At 40.4% G+C, this 9,240-nt stretch overlaps 1 long non-coding RNA gene across 5 annotated transcripts in view; it reads left to right on the top strand.

Moving 5' to 3' along the window:
- LOC103461883 (uncharacterized) overlaps positions 1-8,855 on the top strand; it is a 44,097-nt gene extending 35,242 nt beyond the window's left edge. The window contains exons 6-9 of one of the 5 annotated variants that reach the window (XR_014086704.1): positions 2,183-2,322; positions 3,742-3,973; positions 4,042-5,096; positions 8,762-8,855. This is a non-coding gene — a long non-coding RNA (uncharacterized LOC103461883). Of the gene's footprint in view, positions 1-2,182; positions 2,323-3,717; positions 3,974-4,041; positions 5,097-8,761 lie in introns of all 5 variants that reach the window. The other 4 variants (XR_014086707.1, XR_014086705.1, XR_014086706.1 and 1 more) reach the window with 4 other exon arrangements.
- Positions 8,856-9,240: the final 385 nt, after the last annotated feature.

Genomic DNA, 9,240 nt, shown 5'->3' on the forward strand with positions numbered 1-9,240 from the left:
TAAATAAATAAATAATTCATAAAACAAACACAAAAAAAACCGGCTCACAGCTGAACATTGGGACCTTTTTTATAAAACACATGAGCAGAAATCTCTTCTTTCACTCCTTAATGTTTACATTTAACTGTTTCCTAATTGGTTTTAATGAACATCATGATTCTTTGCACAAAAAAAAATAAAACTTTTATGAAGCAAAAATAACATGAATCTATTTTTGTTAGCTAGAAGGTGTAATTTCTTTTTTTTTTTTACCAACTGAAATCAGTTTGTTTAATTAGAAACTAAGTAATCATGAATTTACTGTCCAATCAGTTGTTCGTGTGAAACGGTAAACGACTTTTAAAACAGAAACGTTGACGTTCAACCCGATTAGCATTCAACGTTCAAAACGAGAGAAATAAAGTTCAGGAAAAGGATCAGAAAGATGAATTTAAGTAAATATTTAGATTTTGTTTCACACGGGATAATTTCTGCTTAAACTGTGGACTCATTCTTATCAATCAATCATCTTTTAATGATGGACCTTTATCACAGGATTTGGCTCCTGTAACAAAACCCCTTAATATTCCTCATTAACAACCAGCCACCAGGTGAGCATGAGGGCCTTCAGACGACGTCCAGGGCATCTGGAAGCAGACGGAGCTCCACTGGGTTCATCTGCATTGTTCATCTTTATGGGATTATCCATCATTCATAAGCCCACCCATTTGATTTCTGCGATACGTCTCGGAAAATGCAGTCATGAAGAAAAATGTTTTATTGGAAATGAAATTAGATTCTGTGCCACGTCGTTTATTATCTGGTGAAAACGTACAGCAGGTTGAATGAATTGTCCTACTTAACATCATGGCTGAAAACAGGAAGGCTGAGATTCTCAGAGGGTTTTTGTTCTTATAAATCCACATGTGAGCCACTGGAAGAGTTTTATGATCGTTCATGTCCATGTTGTCTGGCTGAGAAAGACACGTTTCGTATTTGAGGAATGTCAAGTTCTGATTAAAACGGATTTTAATAATCAAACCAGAGATATGATCACTGCTAGCTAAAAAGTTAGCTGTGCTAACCTTAAAGCACTAGTCATAAACATTAGCTCTGCTAATGTTACAGAATGACACTAACACTGGATTTAGCAGAAGCTAATGCTAAACCACATCACCAATGGGACAGCTAGCTAAAGCTAATGCTAAACCATGCCACCAATGGGACAGCTAGCTTAAGCTAATGCTAAAGTGCTAACTTCAACTCAGAGCTAAACCACATCACCAATGAGACAGCTAGTAGAAGCTAATGCTAAACCACGCCACCAATGGGACAGCTAGCTTAAGCTAATGCTAAAGTGCTAACTTCAACTCAGAGCTAAACCACATCACCAATGGGACAGCTAGCAGAAGCTAATGCTAAACCACATCACCAATGGGACAGCTAGCAGAAGCTAATGCTAAACCACATCACCAATGGGACAGCTAGCAGAAGCTAATGCTAAACCACATCACCAATGGGACAGCTAGTAGAAGCTAATGCTAAACCACATCACCAATGGGACAGCTAGTAGAAGCTAATGCTAAACCACATCACCAATGGGACAGCAAGTAGAAGCTAATGCTAAACCACATCACCAATGGGACAGCTAGCAGAAGCTAATGCTAAAGTGCATGACCAATGGGACAGCTAGCAGAAGCTAATGCTAAAGTGGTAACTTCGACTCAAATCATTTCGGCCCTTGAAGCACTTCGACCCTCAAGCACCAGTTTGTTTTATTTATTCTTCAGTGTTTCTTGTTTGAAATTAAATTATTGGAGGAAAAAAGAAAATGTAAGGAGAGGAAATGGAACTACTGCGTCGACCCTTTCAAAATAAGAGCATTAATTATAAATGTCTCCTTGAAAAACCCTTATGAAACAGTAAATTTATCCAGAAAAATTTACTTTAGGGGAAGCTAAATGTTTTTAAAGCCAACTAAAGCACTGAACAAAAATCCACTTTTAGCAGGAGTTTGTCCACTAATGCTAATTAATGAAGACAATGAAAGCAGGTCTGGCCAGAGTTCTGTGAAAGTCAAAGGTGTGAAAGCCGTCATCGCGTCTAAATTTAATGTGTTTAAGACGGAGCAGCAGGTGTAACTAATTAGACATTATTGTTAATTAATTTCCGCCCGGAGCCATGTCATTTACTTCCCTTCCAGAACCCAGTTTTCCCAGTATGAAGCGGTTGGTTTCACGCTGCCTGCACCAGTTGAAGGATGTTAGGTTTGAACAGAACAGACGAGGGAGAAAAAAGCATGAAGAAATGTTTTTATTTGCTGGACACAATGAAGCAGAACAGGTTGGTTTTATTCGTAATGGATTATTAATGACCGACATCCTGGTATTTTTGTGTTTGTGTGTGTGATTCTGCTGCTTTGGACATGAACTCTGCGCATACAGAGCAGCATCTATATTGCATGCAGAGGGAAGAGCTGCAGCAGAGAACCTATCTATGACCTGCAGACACTGAGCAGCACAAACATCATCAGACCGAGAGGCACAGAATGGAAATGCGTGTTAAAGCGGCGCTGCAGCCTCGGTGTCGGTGTCGGTATTGACCCGGGCACAAATTGCAAATGTGTTATCAGTAAATCAACAGCTCCTGCAGAGTCCCCTGGCATAAATACACAAGCTTTCAATTTCATAGTTCATTAGTGTTCGTTCTGTTAGCTGGTAGCTACTGGAAATCCTGAACTTTTTTTAATTTGGTAATAACTTATTCGATTCGGATCTTGATTCTGTTGGTTCGTATGGATTTTATTCCATGTAGCAACGACATGAAATGAGTGTCAGGCTGATTAAACCAGAAAAAAAAGCTCAAAGTCTTAAACCTGATCAATACAGTTGATTCGTTCAAAGATTAATTATTGACGTTTCCATGGAGGTAGAACCTGAACTAACATAATAAAGAGATTTATTCTCCGTTTAAATATAAACGATGTGTTTTTAAACCCGCAGAGCCGTTTGCACCTCTGCTAACAGTGGGCTAGCTTTTCCTTTAGCGTCTTCGCGTTTTTGCTAACTCTTAACAACTCTTAGCATAAACCGAATAGGTACCTATGACAAATATGACCCTGTTGGGGGAGATATATAACTTTATTACACATTTTATGTCATTAACTCATAATGGGTGTCATCGGGGTTGAGCTTAGCGAGCTAGCATGTTTAGCTGTAGCAGAACTAATGTTTATGATTAGCGCATCAGTTAGCATAGCTAACTTTTCAGCTAGCGGTGCCTTTCATAATTTCAGTGAAATTAGAATCGGAAATGGAATAAAAAGTTTAAATATTCTGGGTTGTTTTTTTTCTCCTGGTTTGGTTTCTGGGTTTTCTTCACTCCGGTTTTAACCCGGCTCGGTGGAGCAACTGAAACATAAACTAATGGACGTCCAGCAGAGCTTCACTCAGAAAAGATAAAAATTAATGTACTGTGGGATGCAACACATTAAATTAAATATAAGGAATCTAATTAAATCTTCGTCTCTTTTAAATCTTCCATCCTTCATGGGTTTTGACAGAATAATAAATTCTTCATCTTGAGATGATGATGATGATGACATTTCTCTACAGCTGGACTGGATCGTCCACAAAAAGTCAAAATTCAAACTTTAGTTGATTTTACATGAATGAGAAGTGAAGAGCGGTAAATCAACGTCAGAGCTTCACGTCACCAGATTACACCCCCCCCCCCGAGGTTCGTCATAATCTGTTCATACAGATGATGCAAAAACATGACAATCAGCCCATCGGCTCCAGCGTTCAACCACATCCTGGTTTCTCTACGAGTCGCGTGTCAGACGTCGTGACGTCACGAGTCGTGATCCATCGCCTGCATGACCTCACGTCCTGACCAGTGGCTCGCCAGCGCCTCAAACTGGGACATAGTCTGGGAGCTCAGGAAACATTTTAGGATTAAAGGCGGCGTGTGAAAAGTTGGAGCTGCGTGGAAGGTAAATGTTTCCCACATTTTCGAAAATGACATCACAGGATTGTTTTAACGTCCTTGTTGTCTTGGTAGGTTGATGTTTACCGTATTGGCTCCGGTTGCCGCCGCTGCAGGACTTCATGCATATCTTTATTTCAGGAACTGGAGCAGAATGATTTCCTTCCTACAGACGGGTTAGATGTCGACGTTTCACCCAGAAAACATACATGTTCATTAAAGCTCTGAGCTAAAATGACATTTCTATAATTATTTAATATTTAGTTGGTATTTTTCAACTAAATTTGATGAGAAATGTTGGGTTTGTGATTTGTTGACAGACGTTTCTTTGACTGTCACGTTGCATATCATAAAGACAGATTTTATTTTTATTAGTAGTTTTATTATTGTGGCATCGTGAGGCAGGAGATGATGCGAACAGAATCTCCACCGTGTTTAAGAAGTTTTTACTCTGATTTCTGGTCCAATGGAGGAAAATCAGACGCCAGGAAGCGGAAAACGCTCCAAGCTAACGCTGCGCGGCGGAGAACAATGAAAGCTGCTGGTTTTTAATGGGGTCAACTGATCGGACATGACAGGTTCCAGCCTGGCTGTGGGTCATGGAGATGGAGACGAGGGCGGAAGAAAAGAAATCCTGCTTCAGATCCAGAAAACCGTCGTCACCAGCTGGAGGTTCATTTCCTTAAGCTGGTCGCCGTTTCGGGCTGCACAGTGGTGCAGTTGGTAGAGCTGTTGCCTTGCAGCAAGAAGGTTCTGGGTTCGATTCCCGGTCTTTCTGCATGGAGTCTCCATGTTCTCCCTGTGCATGGTGGGTTTTCTCCGGGTACTCCGGTTTCCTCCCACAGTCCAAAAACATGACTGTCAGGTTAATTGGCCTCTCCAAATTGCCCCTAGGTGTGAGTGTGTGTGTGTGCATGGTTGTGTGTCTCTGTGTTGCCCTGCGACAGACTGGCGACCTGTCCAGGTGACCCCGCCTCTCGCCCGGCACGCCAGCTGGAGATGAACCAGCAACCCTCCCGATCCCACTGAGGGACAAGGCTGTTAGAAAATGGATGGATGGATGGATGGATGTTCGCCGTTTCGTCGATACGACGGCGTTCTGGGGCCTTTGAAGAAAAAGAAAAGGAAGAGTAACTTTCCTCCAAACATCCCAGAATTATTTAGATTCATTTCACAAATATTCAAGAAAAACCTGAGAAATGATCTGATCTAAAAAACGGCTCAATTTGGGGATTAATTTCACATATTTTCCAGAAAAATGTTTGGATATTAATCAGGTTGTAATTTTATGAGAAAAAAATGACAAAATTTCCACAAAGGAACACATTTTCAATATTCAACCTGAGAAATTTCCTCCCATAAGTATCTTTGACATAATGACAGCAAGTTTTCAAGATAAAAACAAACTTAAATCTGCTGAGATTTAAACAAAAAATGCCAGAAGAGACAAATTTATTACTTTTTTTTTTTTATCTCAAATTCCATTTTTTTCCTGTAGAATATGTGAAATTTATATAAAACGTTTTTTACTGCAAATGTACAACTTTTCAACATCAGATAATTTATTAGTTTTTTCTTAAAAATTAATTAAATCTAAAAATTTTAGTCGATAATTTGCTTAGTCTACAACAGCTTGTTTATAAAACTTTAGATATTTTATAAGTTACTTTATTTGAAACCTGAATGTTAATGATTTAAAGTCTCAGGAGCCAAAATTATTTTTTTCTAAATGTTTGTTTAAAAAAATCTGTTGACACAAACTGAATTTTAAGTTGTTTTACCGGTTCTGCGCCACCAGGGGGCAGTGCAGCCAGCGGCTCCGGGTTGTAGCACGGCTAAAGCAGAGCTAAGCTAAATATTCAGCTACTGTTATCCGAGTAATTTAATTTAAACAGTATAACAGAAAACACTGACGTTAGTGCGTAAAGGCTTAGATATTCAGCAAAGTGGTTGAAAAAGTTGTTTCTACAGTTAAGCAGCTTCTTTATGACCGTTTGCTAATTTTGCATAAACGTTTTTGCTGCTAAATTATAATTTTTTTACTGATTATTTATATCAAAATATGTGGCAATGTTCATTATCTGCTGCCTTTTCCAGCTTCAAAGGGGGAAAAATGTCTATTAGGGGGAAAAACAATTAAATTTGTTGTTGGAAAGTGAATAGTCTCTCTTGACAACATGATATAAAATAGTCTTTTTTTCCTGCACGGTTTATTTTAGCTGACCGTTATTTGAGGAGAACTTTGACCTCAGTCATCACTTCAAACTGGGACCAATTTGAACAGAAACTCTTGGATCCGTTTCAAAACGCCAAAAGCTGTGAAACGACTGATTCTCTGAGCTTGTTAACACTTCTGGCTCCACGTTTTTCAGAAAGATCGAACCGACACGTTTATTTAAAGTCGTTTTTCCAGCGACGTTGTTCTTGTGTTTCTAATTACTTTGGTGCTTCAGACTTTAAGACTTCAAATATCATCAAACTATTTAAATCCCACAAGTTTAAACTCATTTTGTCCACATCAGTTCTGGTTTCACTGCTGATCTGCATGGCTGCTTTACAGAAAATCAAATTATTTCCATTTCCTTCCAAAGTTACTGTTCCTTTAAATACAGTTTGGTTCATCCTTGGATAAAGTCCTGATTTACATAAAGGATTTGAAATGAAGCAGTTTCAGGTTCACATGTTTATTTCATGAACTACAAACTGACGTTATGCTTCTTTTTCAAGGAGCTGCATAACAGATGAATTTCCTTCTCTAACTTTTCTGGAGTTGAGAGCTGGAGGTCACCACCACCTCCCAGCCGCTTCCTGTGAATCTGAATAGTGCGTCCTTGTCTCAGAGCCGCCGGCATAATGGCGTCTATCACGTTATTCCCCAGGAAACGTGTGCAGATCGAGGCCTGTGAGCGAAAACACTGACTGAAAATCAGCCCATGATGCAAAGCAGCAACATTTACCAAAGCCTGACAGGAAGTCCGTTTTTAAAATGGCCGACATCAAGCATTAATGTTAGTTTATTCTGAGGACGTCTCATTAAATACGCAGAAGACTTTTACTCTTTCAGATCCAATCTGGTTCTTTATCTCTGGAAAATAGATTTATTTAAGTGCAGGTGAAGCAGAACGATAAAAACCGTCTGATCTGAGGAACCAGGTGTTTTATTTTTGTCTTCAGAGTTTCACTCTGATGAACTTTGAAGCCGAAGCCATTCAGGCCCTTGGAAAGGAAACTGAGAAACTGATTTCTAGTTATCTGAACCTGAGGAACAACCACGACGTTGACGATGCTTCCTGCATCTTTCCAAACACGACGCATCGTTTCCTAAACTTGTAAAGAAAGCGAGTCTCAGTCGGCCGGGTTCTGTAGGTGCAACGTCCTGGGAAATGGTCCTGGAGCGTTCCTGGAACTAGCTGCAGGGATTTAAAGTCTCTTGTTCTCCTGGAAAAGCTCCAGAATCTCCCAGGATGATCTGGAGAGTCTATAACAGGCTCTCCAGATCATCCTGGGATCATCACAGGTGGACAGAACTGGGTCCATTTTGGACAGGAGACGCATGACGCATGCATAAATCCATCATCATCATCATCATCATCATCATTCTTGGACATTTTCCACCAGTAAAAAGAAACGATCCAGTCTGGAGCGACTCCAGTCCCTGTTATTATCCAGAGCTGCTGCAGGAATCGTTGCCTCCTCGTCCTTCCTGGAAGAATATTGCTGTCTTTTTGTTTCAGAGCGCCACATTAAAGCCGCATTGAGCCGAAAATTATAACCTGTAGCTCAAAGCTGCGGCGCTGCAATAAAAGCAGGAAACAGCAGAGAAAACCCAGCAGCAGGAGGGATTATATCGGCTCCCAGCGAAGGAACGAAACTCAGAGACGAGCGGATTCCTGGGAGACTTGAACACATGGAGGAGATCCTCCTTAAAACGCTTAAATAACTTACAAATATCACTGATTAGTCATTAAATCACATATTGGGTCAATAACGACAGTAGAAATCATTCAGCTTGTGCTCAAGTCAAAAAATGTCCTTTATTTGATCAGAACATTTCACTTTCATCAGCATCTTTAGAAAAGATGCAGCAAATACCACAATTAAATTTCATCCTTTATCTGAAGACAGGGTGTCCAAACTGCGGCACGGGGGCCATTTGTGGCCCTTTTGACTCACTTTCTGTGGCCCCCTTCTTATTTTTAAATCATGGTGAAATTATGACTAGTATTATTTTATCATAGTGGAAAAATGTAACACAAAGTGTCTTTTTTAAACTTTAATAATAAGCAGAACCACATTAATCCAGGTTTTACCGACTTCACTGAACCAAAATCGGCTTTAATTTTCTGAATTTGGCTAAAAGGAGCATAGATTTTAAAAGAAAGTGACTAAATTATGATTTTATAACAGAATATATATATATATTTATATTGAGCCCAAAATAATTTGAAAACTAGATGTCTTTCTTTTAATATGGAAAATCTGAAAATTCATTTTTATATTTAGGATCTACGATTAATAACCTTCCTTTTCTACAAAAAACAAAACGTTACCTTATTAGCTTTCTTCTTTTTTGGCCCTCTAGTTCTTCTGAATTGACCATTTTAGCCGACGTGACAAAGTTTGGACAAACACAAAAAACAAAACATTTAAACAGGAAATAAATATAAAACCAGGAAGCGTCTGCAGTAATCAGTGGAAGACGTCATCGATGGTTTGCTTCCAACCGATGCTTTTTAAATGTTTCTCGGTTTTCTGGTCCAAACGTTTCCAACTCAGAGCGTTGATGTTTCAACAGGTGACTGGCTGGAGTGTCGCTGCTCTCATCTTCCTCTGAGGACGTCCAGGAGCAGAAACGTTCCCAGTCCAGGAGCAGAAACGTTCCCAGTCCAGCGGCAGAAACGTTCCCAGTCCAGGAGCAGAAACGTTCCCAGTCCAGGAGCAGAAACGTTCCCAGTCCAGCAGCAGAAACGTTCCCAGTCCAGCAGCAGAAACGTTCCCAGTCCAGCAGCAGAAACGTTCCCAGTCCAGGGGCAGAAACGTTCCCAGTCCAGGAGCAGAAACGTTCCCAGTCCAGGGGCAGAAACGTTCCCAGTCCAGGAGCAGAAACATTCCCAGTCCAGCGGGAGAAACGTTCCCAGTCCAGGGGCAGAAACGTTCCCAGTCCAGGAGCAGAAACGTTCCCAGTCCAGGAGCAGAAACGTTCCCAGTCCAGGAGCAGAAACGTTCCCAGTCCAGCGGCAGAAACGTTCCCAGTCCAGGAGCAGAAACGTTCCC

This window comes from Poecilia reticulata, chromosome 2 (assembly GCF_904066995.2).
Source record: "Poecilia reticulata chromosome 2, P_reticulata-male-v2, whole genome shotgun sequence".
Lineage (NCBI taxonomy): Eukaryota > Metazoa > Chordata > Actinopteri > Cyprinodontiformes > Poeciliidae > Poecilia > Poecilia reticulata.